Source organism: Uloborus diversus, chromosome 10, assembly GCF_026930045.1.
Source record: "Uloborus diversus isolate 005 chromosome 10, Udiv.v.3.1, whole genome shotgun sequence".
NCBI lineage: Eukaryota > Metazoa > Arthropoda > Arachnida > Araneae > Uloboridae > Uloborus > Uloborus diversus.
The window spans coordinates 66622710-66641000 of record NC_072740.1 but is presented as its reverse complement, the minus strand read 5'-3'; the positions used below and the strand labels follow the sequence as shown (position 1 = coordinate 66641000).

Below are 18291 nucleotides of genomic sequence, written 5' to 3'. Positions count from 1 at the left end.
CTAATTCGTCGGATCTTGATTTTCGGACTCATTCCACTTCCCGAGGAACCAGTTTAATTTAGTTAACGACTTTAATGCAATTCCTTATTTTTATTCTGTGTGGATTCTATTTTTGTAATTGGTTTCATTTTTCCATAATTTAATGTAAACTGGTATCCCTCCCCCCCCCCCCTTAGGTTTTTTGTCTGTACATTTCTTAATTTTTATTTTTCCGTTTTCTGCTTTCTTATTTTGTTTTAAGATCAACTAATTATAATTTATTCATCATTCACTCTGCTTTTTCTACATTTCTCTATTTGTTACATTGCTTCGGTACATAATGTTTCTATGTCAGTAAATTCATTGCTAATTTATTCGGAGCTGTTTCAGTTATCGGGCAATTCGCACTGTTTATGGGATTTCTTGGAAATTTATTACTTAACGGTTTTTTCTGATGGAGTTTTGTAATGAATTTCGGCTCAAGGTGTTATTTTGTTTAGTTAATTTTTTTTAAAACTTTTTTTACTGCTTTCTGTTCCACCACGTTGCTTTCCTCGGATGACTTTTCATCAAAAGCTCACACTTCTCTACATTGAAAAAGATCTTCCCTGTAACACCGAAATACGTGTCTGCAGTAATTTGTAATTTTTGTGCATCAAAATCTTGGTAATTCATTCATATAATTTTCATTCACAAAGATATTTATTCGTCACATAGAGTATTGTCAAGTGAGATTACATTACATTAAAAAATTAATACTTCAGAAGCATTTCTTTACTCAATAAAAAGTAAAACAGTTTTTTTTTTTTTTTTTTGCTTACATGTAGCAATGTTTGGCAACAGCAGAACTTTTCGCTCGTACGTTTTCCTTTATTTGCTTCAAACTACTTTTCACTGGAGAAATATAACTATATCATCTCCTTACTATTTTCCTCTAACCTAAATCACGAAAATTAATTTAAACATTTTATTCGTAAATCTTTCTGAAAAAAAGGGCTCTAGTATTTATGCAAAAGCGTTCACTTTTGCTATGTTAGATACCTAAAGCAATATCCACTCCACTGGAGAAACTCGAATTAATCCAATTTTTTTCTCGTATGGCTAAAATGTCTTATTTGTGAATCACTTACGCGGTTAGCCACAGGCTGTTCCTCAAGCTTACAATCAGTGTCATTTAATTGCAACAAAAAGCGAAACTTATCTTTGAGATCACTAAAACAAGACCTTATAACTATTTCTTACAGAGAATATTTACTAAACATAGTATTCGCGAATAAACTGTTTGGACAGAAAAATATTATGAAGGGAAACTATGCTTAAGGAAATAAAAAATTCACCTTGAAGATCACTTAGGTATGTTTAAAGGAAGCTGCATACTAAATTCAAGAAACATTTAGTATGCAACGTAGAGTTTCCCATACGTACATAAAAATTTAAACCCTTTATTTGCAGCAATGTGGACCGTTCAATAAAAAGAAAATTTGTTATTAGTAAACTATTACGCTCTGAAATTCACAGAAGATTGGATGACACGTATTTGGCAGCAATACAGAGTTTCATGTACTTGTTGTAAATTATGCATAGGACGTTTTTAAAGTTATGACATGATATTTGATAAGAGTAAAATATTTGTGCTTTAAACTTCTCAAGCGGAACCGAATGAAAAAATGAACACCTTTTGTCTGTCAAAATATTTTTCAGCAAATAAAAAATGCATTTCATAAAATATTTTGCAACATAATTAAAAAAAAGTTGCTTACAGTAAAGTGCTTAATTATAAATCCTTTAATTACTGCGAACTAAGGTTTAAGTAAGGTATCATAATAGTGTGTCTCAGACTAATGTTGTCATGCTAAAAATACGTAACAAACCTTTGTACCAAAATGTAGGGGAGAATCATCAGGAGGAGTGAGACAGCTGAATTTATGCCAAAAAAAATTTTTTTTTTTTTAATTTCCAGCTTCTCCACACTGTTAAAAAAAATCCTGAAATTTTACGGAAAAGTTACTGGCATTCATGTTACCAGTAAATTTTACCGTAAAATCCTATTTTACTGTTTAAAAATGCAACATGTGAGCAGTAAGTTCAATATCGGGACCTTCGTACTGGCAAGGAACTGTGCTGACCCTCATGCCAGTTGGGAAACATCGAGTGAGAGGAAATACGGTGTTATCTGCTTCGCACTGTAAGTCACGTGATGCATCAATTGGGCGCTGCTGTCGTTTATTTTTCACGGTTCTATTTCCTGTAATTTTTCTCTGTAGGGGAAACTAGGGAGACTTGACCCAATTTTTGGCTTTTCATTTCCCTTTTTTTTTTTTTTTTTTTTGGTAGAACGAAATAAAAAATATACGTAAGTAGCTTGCCCTTCTGTACATTATTATGGCTAAAAATAATAGCATTATTCCAAGTAGAAATGGTACAAAAAATACATTCATCAAGTCTGTAAATGGGTCAAGTGTCCGTAAAGCTAGGGAAACTTGATCCAACACTTAGAGAAACATGACCCCCATCATGAATATAAGAAGAATCATAGATATTGAAATTAAAAACGCAGGTTTGATGGTGTTTTTTGTTTAAATAAATGTGATTGTGTGATACTTGAAGTGAATATTCAAAATTTTCACTATTTAGATGAAGTGTTCATATATTCATATATATATACATGTATATATATATGTGTGTGTGCATATATATATATATATATATATATATGTGTGTGTGTGCATATATATATATATATATATATATATATATATATATATATATATATATATATATATATATATATATATATATATATTTTAATTAATCTTACTCCATATCAGCAGGAGAGCAGAAGTCGATGTTGAATGTAATCGCTTTCTCCATTGGTTTAAAAGAAAGAACTGTGCTTATTTCTTATTGGAAGAGACATTTGCAGCTTTCCACGGAGTTCGCAAAATCTCTTCTTTAATCCACCATCGGACTTTGGAGAAAGCTTATTGCTATTTAAGAAACATCATTGGATACTGAAAATCTGCCCTCTATTCTATTTAAAGAGCCGCAGTCTGTTTATCAGGGCCTTCACTACTTTCTCTATGTCTTGCTGTATGTGTGTCCCCATGTTTCGTATTAAACGTATTTGTTTATGTTCAGCTGTCTGAATCTCTGCTTTACACAACCTTTCAACAGCAGAGCGTGGTTAGTTCTAAGTTTTACCCAGCTACTAAATCACTGCAGTAGCGGAGTAACATGGGGGACGAGATAAAATATTCCGTTGAGCCTTTTGACGGAAGGAATTTCTCTCTGTGGTGCAGGAGAATGGAAGCGGTTTTCGCAGCAAAGAATTTAGAGATGTTTTTGGAACGTGAAGCGGATTCTTCGAAAGCTAATGAACTTCTAGCGAGTAAGAAGGCCTATGCCTTGATGTTATCATTTCTTAGTGATAAAGTTTTAGTTTCGCTTTCGGAAGAAAAGACTTGTGCTGAAGTAATTGCAAAATTGAAATCGATCTATGTTCGAGAAGGAGCGGTCAGTCAGATATTGGTTAGAAAGAGACTTTCAACTTTGAAAATGAAAAAGGACTCATCCATGCAGGAGCATATTGATGAAGTGAACAGGCTCGTTACCCAACTAAAATCGTGTGGCGTGAAAGTGAGTGACATGGACAGTATTGTCTATCTTTTGATGTCTCATCCAGCAGAGTATGACGCATCGAAATCTGCAATAGAAAATCAGCCTTCGGAGAACTTGACTTTAGAGTTTGTTTGCGGTCGTCTTCTGGATGCTGAAGCGCTGATGAGAGATCGTCGAGTCTCGGAGCCCAAATCGTGGAAAACAGAGTCATCAAATGGTGCAGCCTTTTCTACAAATCATCGGGTAGTGTGTAACAAGTGTCGCAAAACAGGGCACATTGCGAAATTTTGTAGAAGTAACATAATTTGCTACCAGTGCGGAAGAAAAGGACATTTTAAGAGGAATTGCACAGTCCAGACAGAAAAAAATACATCATCAAAGGATGGAGCAGTTGCAGTGACTTTCGTTGTTGGCGAAGTAGAACATCGGTCATTTATAGTAGATAGCGGATCTACAGCTCATATGTGTGCACATCGGGAATGGTTTGAGGAGTTAAAACCATCCTCAGGAACTGTGTCATGCGCTGCAAAAACCAGTAAACTGGAAGTAAAAGGAATAGGAACTATTCGCGGTGTATTAGGTGACGGTGTGCAGGAGATCCTACTGAAAGATGTGTTATATGTTCCAGAACTAAATGGAAACCTCATTTCAGTGAAACAGATACAAAAAGCTGGATACACTGTGAGCTTCAAAAATGACGAAGCAGTCATTGAAAAGGGAAGTACAAATTTCGTTTTGTGCAAGCTGAATTCAAAAGGTCAATATGCAAGTGATTTTGTTCCCTTCATTTCAAATTCCTTTGTTGCAGAAAAAGATGGAGGTGAACTGTGGCATCGCAGGTTAGGACACTCCGGAAACCATGTTCTGAGCAAACTAGGATTACCAATAGGTGAAAAATTTTGTGAAAATTGTGTGTTAGCGAAGCAGTCCGCGAACCCTATAGGAATAGGAAACCGAAGAAGAGAAAAAGCTCCCATGATGACAATCCATTCTGACCTATGCGGTCCGGTCAACCCACCAACTCAAGCGGGTGAAAGGTATGTTTTAGCATTAGTTGATGATTATTCTCGTTTTTGTGAAGTTCGTCTTCTTAAAAAGAAAAGTGATGTTCCCGTGGAAATCAAAAAGTTTCTCAAATTGAATGAAAGCGTTCGAAAAATTCGTTGTGACAATGCCCAGGAATATGTTTCAGGTGAACTTAAAGTTATAGCAAATAAACTTAGAGTTACGATAGATCCCTGCCCTCCTTATACTCACGAATTGAACGGAATTTCAGAGCGGATGAACAGATCACTTTTTGATAAAGCCCGTGCACTTTTATATGATGCAAATTTACCTAAGAACTGTTGGGGATATGCTATTCAAGTTGCAGCATATATTCATAACAGAATCCCTAGTTCAAGCATAAATGAAATGTCACCCTTTGAACTAAAATATTCCCAGAAACCGGATTTAAATCAAATAAAATTATTTGGTTGTGATGCTTATGCCAAAATTCCTGATACTCGCAGACAAAAATTAGATCCGAAATCTAAACGAATGATCTTCATTGGATATTCTAGCATGGGATATCGATTAATGGATCCTGATACGCACAGAGTTATTGTGTCACGTAATGTTCGCTTCAATGAAAATAAAGTATATGTGCAAGACAGAAGTAATTCACCAGACGAGGAAAAACACAGCACCGAAGAAAATAAAGAGTTAGGAGAAAACGAAACCAATGTAAAGCAAGAAGTTCCGGCAGATACACCCCGACGATCAGAAAGAAAAAGAAAAAAACCAGAACGATTTGAAGCAATGTACACGTCAGAAGAGACGTTGACCTTTTACGACATCTCAAAACTACCGGAAGAACAACAAGCCCAGTGGAAAGTCGCGATGGGGGAAGAATTGCGCTCCATCCAGATAAACAAAACTTGGGAACTGGTAGATCTCCCTGATAACGCGAACCCCATAAAGTGTAAGTGGGTGTTTAGGAAGAAAAGAGATGGAACTCTCAAAGCCAGACTTTGCGCCAGAGGAGACCAGCAGAAGGAATACGTAGAAACTTATTCGCCAGTCATTGGGATGCCTTGTTTACGATTAGTTCTTGTTTCGATTCTTCAAGAGGATTTAAAGGCTTATGTGATGGTTGTGAAAACAGCTTTTCTGAATGGTGAGTTGCAAGAAATTGTTTTTATGGAACAACCGCAAGGATTCAACGATTCATCTGGCAGAGTATGCAAATTAAATAAAAGTTTATACGGATTAAAACAAGCTCCTAGACAATGGTTCTTCAGATTTTCGCAATTTATCTTGAAAATTAATTTTAAGCAGTTAAACTCGGAACCGTGTATTTTCATCAGAATTGTGAATGGAAGAAAAATAATAATTTGTTTATATGTTGATGATATTCTTATCGCTGGATCAGATGTTTCAGAAATAATGATTGTGATTAAACTTCTTCAAAATGAATTTCAGATGTCCAAACTCGAACCAGCTTCTGAATTTTTAGGAATTCGTATGGAATTTACTTCTACTAAATTAGTGCTAGATCAAAAGGAGTATATTCTTAAACTATTGAAGAGATTTAACATGAGTGAGTGCAAGCCGAGTGCAACACCTTTAGAAGCAAAGTCAACTCCAGCTGACTTTGAGGAAGGAACTATCTTCAAAGGACCTTACCGTGAACTAGTTGGATCTTTATTGTATCTTGCGATGACAACACGACCCGATATACTGTTCGCTGTGAACTGTCTCAGTCAATTGCAGGAGAATCCAACAGAATCGGCTTGGAATGGACTTAAAAGAATTCTGCGATATTTAAAAGGTACATTGGATTATAAAATTGTGTATAGTAAGTGTTGTGACTCTAATGTTGATTTATCTATGTATGTTGATTCAGATTGGGCATCAGATCCGCGTGATCGCAAATCAGTTTCAGGTTACGTTATTTTTTATAAAAAGTGTCCAATTTTACGGAGCGTGAAGAAACAAAGTTCAATAGCTGTTTCTTCTACTGAAGCTGAGGTACTTGCAGTTGGTAAGTCTTTATTAGATCTAGTGTATTATAAAAATATTGCATGTGAATTTCTTACTGTAAATAACATTGTCATATATGAAGATAATCAGTCTGCAATCAAATGTATAACTAATGAAAATAGTTCTGGTAGATTGAAACATATTGATGTTAAGTTAAACATTTATTAGAAATATTTTAAATGTTGAAAATATATATATTGAATATGTTTCCACTGATAAGCAAATTGCTGATATGTTTACTAAGGCTCTTCCTAAATTTAAATTGCATGAACTTATGTCATTGTGTTGTTTAGTAATAAGCGATTAAGGGCGGGTGTTGAATGTAATCGCTTTCTCCATTGGTTTAAAAGAAAGAACTGTGCTTATTTCTTATTGGAAAAGACATTTGCAGCTTTCCACGGAGTTCGCAAAATCTCTTCTTTAAACCACCTTTGGACTTTGGAGAAAGCTTATTGCTATTTAAGAAACATCATTGGATACTGAAAATCTGCCCTCTATTCTATTTAAAGAGCCGCAGTCTGTTTATCAGGGCCTTCACTACTTTCTCTATGTCTTGCTGTATGTGTGTCCCCATGTTTCGTATTAAACGTATTTGTTTATGTTCAGCTGTCTGAATCTCTGCTTTACACAACCTTTCAACAGTCGAATTCAAAACTTTATCACATCAGACCTAAGAAATATTTCAGTTATTTTACTAAGTAACAACTCATTGGGCTCAAAGATTATTAGTATTTTAGTTATTTGTCAAATAAAAACAATTTTTAGACCAAAACATTATAGATAATAGTCATTCATTTCAAAAAATCAGATCTTCATACTCACAATATTATAGTTATTGCATGAATAAAATCAAATTATTAGGCCAAAATGACAATATTTTATCTATTCAAAAATAAAATTTATTGAAAAACATCAAATTAAACAAAAATATAAAATGAGTCTTTGGGTCAAGTCTCCCTACTTAACTTGGGTCAAAGCTCCCTAGCTATCTTTCTTTTGTTTACCTTCAATTTTTAGCAACTTAAATTAAAATTACATAAAACTACTCTATATCAACAGTTAGCGAGAAAAGTGTGTTTGCATACTCTTAAAATTAATTTCCCTCAAAACTGGAGGTTAAATCTAAAAAATTCCAAAACTTTCAAATTTTACTTTTAAAGTGCAGTATTAGCGCAGTAACACTGAATTGCTTCAAAACCACTGACAAGTCTGAAATAGCTTGTATCTGCAAAATACTGTTGTGTACCTGGTCAATCAATAATATGACTAAATTTTCCCTAAACATCCTTTTCATTGAAAAAAATCATCACGGGTCATGTCTCCCTATGGGTCAAACCTCCCTATATTCCCCTACTATAAACACTCCATTTTAGAGTAATTTGTACCATAAAAGTTTCCTGAATTTTTAACAGTGCAGTAGGCGTAGCACTTTTAGACTCTTGTTTGATACTAATCTGTTACATCTATTGGACAAGCTTGAAATAGTTTTTCTCGTTTTATTTCGACATAAAGACAGCTGTCTCATTTCTTTCAACACTCCCTCATAACTTGTGTAGGGGCAAGATTTTCAATTACAGACTTATTTTCGAGTATCAATAAAATTACTCTTCGTGGAGCTACTAGCCTTCCTGAAAAAAAAGCTCATGGATGTTGAATTCTATAGAGGCTGTTCAAAAAAAATTTCCACACTTTTTTTCAATAAATAATTTCTTTAAAACATCGACGAATTAAAGGATACTATTTGTTTTTCTCATGAATAATAATGCTTTCCAATGCTGACAACTCATATTTAAGCAGAAAATCATTATAAAACGATTCAGCGTTACATAAATAGATATGATAGAAGCTACAGCTTCAACCAGCAACTGCCACACACAAAAATGCACAATTTACACAAAATGCAAACAGAAAATCCCTGAACACAGTTAGAATAATGAACAGATGAAATAAATCCCTCAAATAATGAATATCATCATATTTTAGAGTGCAGTCAGTGGGATTAGAATCATTTTTTTTTTTCTCGCGCGCATTTTTGGTTTGAAAAGATGTCACTCAAGTCTTATTGCAATTTATATCGCTAGTTGACTCGTTTACATTCAAAAACACGTACATTGAGAACTGATTCATTATATTTAGCTTCAATTATATTCTAAAATTTGACAATACTCTATGTTTAGCAGTAGAGTTAAATTTTTGAAGATGTTTCTGCAGTTTAATTTTAGTCTATAAATGTATTAGACTTCTAAAAGAACCCTACGTAAAAAATATTAAGCGTTATAATAATTTTAATTATTCCACTATAAATGATTTAGTTGAATACTGTATTTTTTAAAAGTATGTTTTGTAAACTTAATGGTGTATTTCAATTCGGTACGAAGATTTGTGTATCCCTTGATAATACTTTGGGCCTAAATATTATTCGTGGATTTCTTTTTTGCGACATAGTTAAAATTAATTTATGTTATATCTATTTACTGTTATTAATTCGCTTTTGAACGAGTTTATTTATTTATAAGTTTGAAATTGATTACATAAATCCTGGAATTAGCGTGTTTCGATTGTATAATAAAACGTTTTTAGTTTTTAATATTTAGGTGAAACATTCAAAGTTGCCACGAATTACTCCTATCAGTTTCCATTGATGTTTTAAACGTATTGTATTTTAATAAATGCATTATGCACTTATTTATTTACATAACATAATGTGAAAACAAAAATAACAATTCATTGTTTTAATTACTGATTTTCTTTTTCTTTTTTTCCATTGAAAAGTTTCAATGTTAAATTAGCAAATGAAGGCCCAACTACGTAAATTTAATTATTCCATGAAAGCACTTGCTATAAGTTAATATGATCAAAACATGAATTCTTGTCTATGAATTAAAGCCATCGACCGTTTAACATATTGAACAAATCTCTTAACTCAAAATTACAATATATTTTTTGCTAAATGTAATATTTCCAGCGAAAGTTGTTTGCAGATTTTTTTTAATGGATGCTTTAATTAAAATCGTTAAAGTGGTAAAGAAACAAATATACTTTACATTTTCAATACATATACCTTGTTTGAAAAACAGAACACTTGATATTTTTAAGGTAGAAATGAGAGTCTTTTCCCCTGTAAACTAATTCTCATTATCATCTGTCTTATTAAGTTTAAATTTTTATTTCACATGCTGGATGAGAACTTCTACATTTTGGCTGCATATGAGCGAGAACTTTCAGCTAGAGCCGCTGTGCGATTTTCCTGAAAGATTCTGAACCACAACTCCTTCAAAAAGGAGAATCAGAATTAGAAGAGTAAAGAAGTAAGAATGAGAATTAAGGCCCTCTTGGTATCAAAATCAATTAAATATTTATTTTTGATTTTACAGGAGAGGCAGAAATGATTTCCACGCTCTGTCCACTTAATTTTTCCCAAATATTTTTTTTTCCTCTCATTCATTTAGTGTATGACTTCATTTTTGTTCTCGATTATAAATTAGCAGTATTTTATAGTTATTCATAGTTTTAAATAATTTGTATTGAGCTGGTTTTGAAGCAAATAGGACTTTTTTAACTTTCCTACTTAAATTTCGTTTAAAGTTACGTGTTATCTCAATTTTATGCTATGTAGGGGAATGTGGGGCAAAGTGAATTAGCGGGGCAAAGTAAAATGATGAAATATTTACTATGCTTTTATCGCCACCTATCTTGTAAAATAAGTGCAGTGACACATTTATTCTATCCAAGTCAAGTAAAAAATTCTCTGGAGGTCAAAAAACATGATAACACAAGCAATTTTCAAAAATTGATACTCAGGTTGTAATATTTTGTTGTAAGTCAAAAAAAAATTTTTTTTTTATTATATGACTCGTTGATGTTGTCGTTATTCGCATTTTAAATATTACTTGAGACCTACTAATATTCCGTGCAGTATTTGTTTAGTTAACATTAAGCTTATTTGTATTTTAAATATTTTGCACGATTAGTGTGCATGCGGGGCAAAGTGAAATAGTTAATTTCGTTCCCTCATTCAATAATTTATTAATCACTAATGTATTCATTTATTAATTCATTCATTTACTGTCCATCATTTAATAATTAACTTATATTTATGCATTTATTTACTTATTTTCTTATTCAATTACTCTTTCCTCATAAATTAATTTATTTATTTATTAGTTTATTCCATTATATTTTCATTTATTCATTCATCTTTTAATATACTCATAGATTTGATAAAAATTTGTCCCATGAAAAAAAGTGAAATTTTTCCACTTTTTAATTTAAAGGCATAAACTTACTGCCAAAAAAGAAAAAATAATGCAAGTTTACAACAGTCTTCTTTCTTTATGAGCTGTAATTTTCAAAACAAATTTACTATTAGTTCCTTTTGAAAAAGCTTAGTCATTCTCTCTATTTCATTTTGCCCCTTATTCCCTTATTAGTTTGCGCAATCAAAAATCTGAGTTGATATAAAGCACATTTTTATAATAATGTAATTGATGTTACCCGAAAGCTTTATAGTCGCCATATGATAGAACAGCAGTCGGCAACTACAGTCAAAAATTGGACTGCCAAAACTATTGTGGATGTGTGTGTGTCTTATACAAATAAATTGTTTTAAAAATGTTTGTTAGGTTTTACATACGTTTGGGAAAGGCTTGAAGAGCCAAAATTTCAAATCAACGTGAAGAAAAGAGCATTTTTTTATGACTCAAAATTTATATTTAGACTTCCTTGATTTTTTTTTTAATTCCAAAAAAGTAAATCACTGTTATTCATTGGCGTACACATTGTTTTACGGATTTTCTGGTGAAATACCTCCTATGGGGGTACCTCATAACCACCCAGCGGCAAAATTCCCTATGTGAATTCCTAAACATGAAAAGATCTCTGTTCAAATTCGGCAAAGATCCGACGTAAACCGTGGATTTTTTTTAAAGGAGCGCACACAGTCATTTATATATAGATTTTTCGAGTGAAAATTTAAAAAAGAAATGTAGCATATTCATACTGCTATGAGACGTAATAGAGTTGACAAAACTATAAAATTGAGAAAGAAAACACTTTTGAAAACTCTTGGGTTGTCCTGATTTTGATACCACACGCATCTATTAATCTTGATATGTTATTCTTGTTAAGATGAATAAGCCGAATGCATGAAAAGTGGTTTGTATTGCTGTATTACTAGTGTCTGTAAAACAACTTTTCAGCAAGGACAGTACTTTTCTCACAATGAATTTGACTTTAGTCTTCATTCCGCAGTTTCAAGCCTTATAAAATTCTTAACTATGAGGACACTATAAACTCAGCGAAACTAAATAGAATGTATAAGATTTGTATGTCACCTTCAAAGAATAAACACAGAGAGCCTCTCAGTTGCCTTTGAGGTCTTTAACGCAAGATCAAGAGAAAGGCCTTAAAAATGAAAAGACTGTCTTGATGAGAATTTCGCAATTTTAAATATTAGGATCTGGAGGTCAATTTTTGACAAGAGGGCAAAACAGGATCGATTTCAGAAAAAGCGAGGGCCCACAAAGGGCTGTTGTGACAATGTTGATAACGATGAATATTAAATTTGAATATAAAGCAAATTTCATTGAAATAGTTTTAATAACTTCTATAGTATCCAAAATAAGCAAAATGGGACGCATAAAATTTAAAACTACGTTGTTGGGTAAGAGAAATGACAATGTAGTGAATAAGAAAACGTAACTGTCTACAAAGATGCAAGCCTAACGCATCTGCTTCAATTTCTGTATTTTGTATACTGATTCGGAAAACAATTTTTAATATTTTTAAAAATCAAAAGTCTTGTCTTTAAATTTTGCAACTCTATATTAAAAACCAAGAAAAAATTTAATTCGTTGATTAAAAATTTGCGATAAATTTTAATTGTCAGAAATATACATACAAGTACAACTATTTTTGATTTTTTAGCAAAACATAGGTAATAGTTCTTATAGAAACAACTCTTTAAATCGAACATTAATAGAGAAACTCTGGAAAGTTTGCAGTTAACAAACTACTTTAATTATATAAATATAATGTTTAACACAATAGGGTAATTTGCCAGTAGTTGACCATTTAATGAAAATTTCTACAAGTTCTATTTAATTTCACAAGAAAAAAAAAACTGGAAAAAAATTGAAACTTTTTCTATGAGTCTATAAAACTATCAGGATCAACGGTTACTAATCGTTTTTCAGTTTTACTTACTATTTTTCAAGTTATTTCGAATGAAATTAAAAAGGGAGATTTTGCCAGTAGTTGACCACGTTTTAAACAATTTAAAATCTGAAATCTACAGTATTAAAATCGGACCGGATGCATGCCTGTACGTACTTATGTTCCCTTAAAGGTCGCCCCTGACTGGTTGTTGGATGGATGACGTCATCATGTCACGTGACTTTGATGATTATTACACGACAGTGATGACTATTAGGTCAAAATGTCGTAAACATTTCGTGACATTTGGTGAAAAACTAAGCCACCAAAAAATGGTGCCAACTTTATATTATATCTTCAATTTCTTGCAAAGTCTATAGACTACAAACGCATATGTCGTCATTGATATATGAGACGCCAAAGGCACCTCAGGTGGTGAATCTAGCCATCCTAGACCGCTCGCATAACGCTTGAATATTTACCAAAAATAACGTATCGATATTATGAGTGATCAGTGTATGTACAGTCAACTCCCAATTATCTGCAGATTAGGGTGACATAGAAACCACGGATAAGTGAATTTCTCGGATAATCCGCAAAATAAAATAAAACCGATGGCTAAAAAAAATCAACACTCGCACATACTTTTAAACTCTGCCAGCGACGACCTATTAAATTTTAAAAAGTCGCCAAATTTGGCGACATTTAGCAATTTCTCGCCAAATTTGGCGCCGAAAATAAGTTGCGAAAAATGATGCCAACTTAGCGATATCTCTTTAATTTCTCGCCTGGTCCATAGCAGCCACTCCAAGCAGATAAGACTTCACCATCATGTAAGTCACCGTATGACCCGAACATTACCATCGACCCGAATCTAGTCAGCATAGCTGCCATAATAATGCCTAAATATTATAACATTACTGTTAAGTAACACTTAAATGAAAAATATTTAATAGTTTATAGAGGTGTCGAAAAGTAAATTTCCTTATATACGGAGTCCTAGCGGCCTATTCGCTGAACCTATCGATTCAAAATTTTAAAGCGGTTATTTGAAGGAATGCGTTTGAAATGCGTTGATTTTAAATAAAGCAGTGATCTCACGACCGCGTTTACAGTGATATAATCTCAAAATTTTCAAATGACAACACCAACTTTTTAGTTGCGCAAATTGATCAGTGTATTGATGAGCCAGAAATGGTGTTCGATCGATCGACGCGTGACAAATTTGTTTGTTTGAAAATTTAAGCATCAACTAAAGAAACACGCTTTCCACTCTGCATTTTACAGATTTTTTCCTTAAGCTTTGCACATGGTGTTTAGTGGTTTGTGCCTCTACCACTGTCTTACCCTGTGAGTTATGCAAAATGCTTCTTTTTTATACTGTCACTAGCATAAACAGTTTTCATCTTGCAGTTTTTGTCACACGCCACTCGTTACAACGCAATTTGAGATTTTTCAATACGCGGATCAATTTGCGCAAGAAAAACATGGATGTTGCAATTTGAAATTTCCGAAATTAGTTTACTATAACAAAATCTGTGTTAGTACTACGTTGTTTAAAATTTTCGTAATTTGGAGAGCATCTGTTCAAATAACCGTAACACAAATTTTGGTTCAGCGTACAGGCGGCTTATCAATTACTTGCAAAAATACTTTTTTTTTTTTTTTGAACAAAAGTAGCATTATAGTTTATCTTAAGCTAAAAAATGTTTGTAGTCACTTTGGTTTCGAGAAAAAAAGCTTTAAAACCAACATAAGTTCATTACTTGACCATTCTGGTCAACTACTGGCATTAATTGCATTTTAGATAATCAGTAGTTGACCACCCCTCAATCCCAGCTAAATGATTAGTAAAATGATGCATTTTTTTTTTATTTACGTAGTATAAACATGGATGATCAGCATATATCAGTAAATGAATCTGAAGAACAAAACTTAATGTCGAGGAATACGATTAAACATTTTATCTCATGACAATTCTCACTAGTAAGAAAAGCGATTTTCTTGAAATTTTTTATAAGTCTTTGTAATTGTACCGTCCTAAACTCCATTCCAAACTTTAGTTACAACTATAAATTATAAAAGAACACTTCATGGGATGCTATAAATTAGTTCCAGCAATCAGATTAAAAATATCTACTTATTTATTCTTGTTTTGTACATATTAGTGCTCGAGTGGTCAACTACTGGCAGGTGGTCAACCACTGGCAAATCACCCTACTTCAAATATTTAGCATTTTCCTTTCCTATTTAGAGCAACACGCTTCTAATATATCATTTTTCCCGCATAAAAACTTTTTTTTTTTAATCACAAGTTAGAAGAATCCTCAAAACCTCAGGTAATTGTTTTTTCCAGTTTGCAAATAGGCTATTTAAACGGCGGGTTTCATGGTCAATTTCCACTTTAATCCTAGTTTTGAGCAGCAGTGACCTGATTGCTAAGTTGTTGGGCTCGTAACTGGAGGATTCCGAGTTAGATGCCAGACAGTCAAAGATCCTTCGTGTTCGCTGATGATGACTGGGGCTCGTTTAAATAGGTCATAGTCATAAAATTCTCCAAGTGAACCAATCTCCCTGGGGGTGCTGAACCAGGAGTTGTTCGGCTTCTGGTTTGATGTTAAATTATCGAAATGTTAATAGATGAGGCTTACATCTATCGTGTGCTGTACGTCTCTGCCTTAAATCGAGTAGCATCGCTACACGAGCTCGGATACCCGAATGGTATAAGCAACAACAACTCTAGTCATGACTTGATAGGCGTTTTGTCTTGTTTTACTATTGCAAGATTGGACGAATATTCAAGTAATTCAAGAATATTAAACTTATGACTGAACTTTTATGCATTCAGATCAATGTTAATATCAAAGAAAAATGTATAGGATTACGTGCAAATAATTAATAAACATAGTATTTGTTTACAATAATCTGAAGAATTCATTTTATGACACTCATTTTACTTTACCAAGAAATGTTTACAGAAGTTTGAGAGTTGTTTTTTTTTTTCATGTGCGTCTTTTTTAATTTTTGGAAAATATTTTCCATTAAAACCTTTTCCTAAACCTGGCAATTTTAAGCCTTTTATCTGTATATTAGATCAGGTGCTAAACTTATTTAAAAAACAAAACAAATTACAACGAATAAAAATAATTTCTTTAAAAAGTGACAATTTTATCCAAAATAAATAAATTTAAGAATTTTAGTTCAAATTTTTCAGACAGATGAAATGATTTAGTTGGCTTTCGTATCTGGACCAACATCATTCTAATATTCCAAGCAGAAAACGTAACATAAATAATACAAACATCAGCGTTCAACTATTACTTACTTTTTTCCTAACAATAATTATTATGATACGGAAAATGCATCATTAATGTAAAAGAAAATATATACATCAAATAACTATAACGTTTAATTGAGATTTAAAGCTCAATTTTAATTTTTTAGCAAAAAAAAAAAAAAAAAAAACTACTGAAAATATTTCTGCTTTTAATTTAGCGTTTGCATGATAACTTTTTTTTTGCTAAAGTTTATTTTAAGAGATTTGGCCAACCTTAATTTCTACAGTTAAATTTAATAACAGTACTGGATCGTATTTCAATAAATATCAGTCGGGTTTTTTTTCAATGATTTTTTTTTCTAGCTTCTCAATGCTAAAACTTGATAGGGATTACTTTCATACTTTACCTACTGTATGACCTTTCGTAATAATATTTTTTACAACTATGTAAATTAATAAGTCAAATTAAATTATAAAATCCTTAAAGCAATTTTAAAAAAAAACAGTGGTTTAGATTAAATCAGTTTGTGTGAGTTAACATGAAACTTCATGGAATTTTAAGGTACGCTATCGATTTAAAACAAACAAAAAATAAAAAAAAAATGAAATGCAATAGGACCCCCTCCTATTACCATACTTAACACTATTAAGGGGGGCATACTTAACACTTCTTTCAAGACACAAACTTTTGAACGGAAACCCGCCTCCAAAAAATAAACTCAACAACTTAATATAGATTCAAAGTTTTACAACATGATGTAACGCGTTTGAATTTTGCACATAATAAGTACGTACGGTTGCATATACTTGCGCTAGCGAAGTTACATTAAATAAAACAAACCCTTTTTTAAGATATTAGTATCATACTACTAATATCTTAAAAAATGGTACCTTATAACTATATAGTGATCTCATCTAGCCGGATAAACACCTCTCATTACTACAACTTGTAAATATAAAGTCATTATTAGATATTTTTAGAAAAATATAAACATTTGTAAAAACACACAAATGTTTATCTAAAAACAACATTTTTTTCTATAATTCACCAGAAATCAAAAAATAGTCTTCATTACAGCATTGGTTCACTTTCATAGTTTTACTAGTATAATTTATTTGCATTCGTAAACGAGCCGGTAGTTTACCAAAGGATTCAGAAGACTCTTTTAAAAAATAATTAGTATATATTTTTGAACTGTAATAAAAACAATACCAAATTTAAACACATTGACAAAAATTAGTACCACAATAAAGGCACATTTGAACTTGCTTAACATGGGTATAATAACACGAAATCGAGAAGTATTTTACGCGAAATAGAGTAAAAGTACAAAAAACAAATTATCACTGCTAAGTTATAAAACTTTTCTACTTACAATGAAACTTTTCACAGATACCGACGTAGGATCCAATTACTTCTCAACTTTATTTCACAAATTCTCACCAAACTCATATCATAAATATTTTCTGAAAACAAGGAATCTCAAGCGATGCAAAGGATTTTTTAAACAAAAACCGCCTTATTTGATATTTGCCACCTGTCGAATTTCGCTAGCGCTTTCCCTCAGTGAGGTGCTAAATCTGAGAAGAGTTTGCAGAAACTGTGTCGGAAATGCGCGCGCGCAAAGGAAATGACGTCTAGTCACAAGGCCAGATGACATCACGATGGGCAGTTTTTCGGAGTTTGAAAGTTTGTTTTTAAGGCTCTGATTTATTCTAATGGGGGTATTGCTAGATGCAGGAATGTATGCTTAACATTCAAGAATTAAAACTGGGCTTAAGATATTAGGCTTGATTTTGTGTTGAGATTTTCTTTTCGCATTTTATTTAGTTTTATTCGCCATGTTATTATTATTTTTTTTAATGATGAAATTGATGTTTGAAGTCATTGCACACTAATTTATAATGTTTTTATTTTATTTATCCTATAGTGTTTGTTTAAAGAATATTGTAGTTATCTATATTCGTTACCAATTTATTACCTAAAATTATTACCTACTACTAATATCTTTCAATGAATAACAAAAATCTAGATTATTACTAGAATTCCAAATTTGCTAGATTTTTTTTTTTTTCACTTTTTACTTCTTTATTTATTTATTTATTTTTCAACTACAAGATCTAAACTAAAAAAATCTTTTTTCGTAGCCTGGACAATATATTCAAACGAGCAAAATTGAAACTTCCAATTTGAATAAATTATTTGATATAATGTCATGTATATTTTATTTAAACTGTTG

At 32.1% G+C, this 18291-nt stretch overlaps 1 protein-coding gene across 1 annotated transcript in view; it reads right to left on the bottom strand.

Moving 5' to 3' along the window:
* Positions 1 to 17603, bottom strand: part of LOC129231417 (gamma-aminobutyric acid receptor alpha-like) — a gene marked incomplete in the record, with an annotated part of 271263 nt that extends 253660 nt beyond the window's left edge. The window contains 1 exon segment of the mRNA XM_054865726.1: positions 17428 to 17603.
* Between the last annotated feature and the right edge of the window lie 688 nt (positions 17604 to 18291).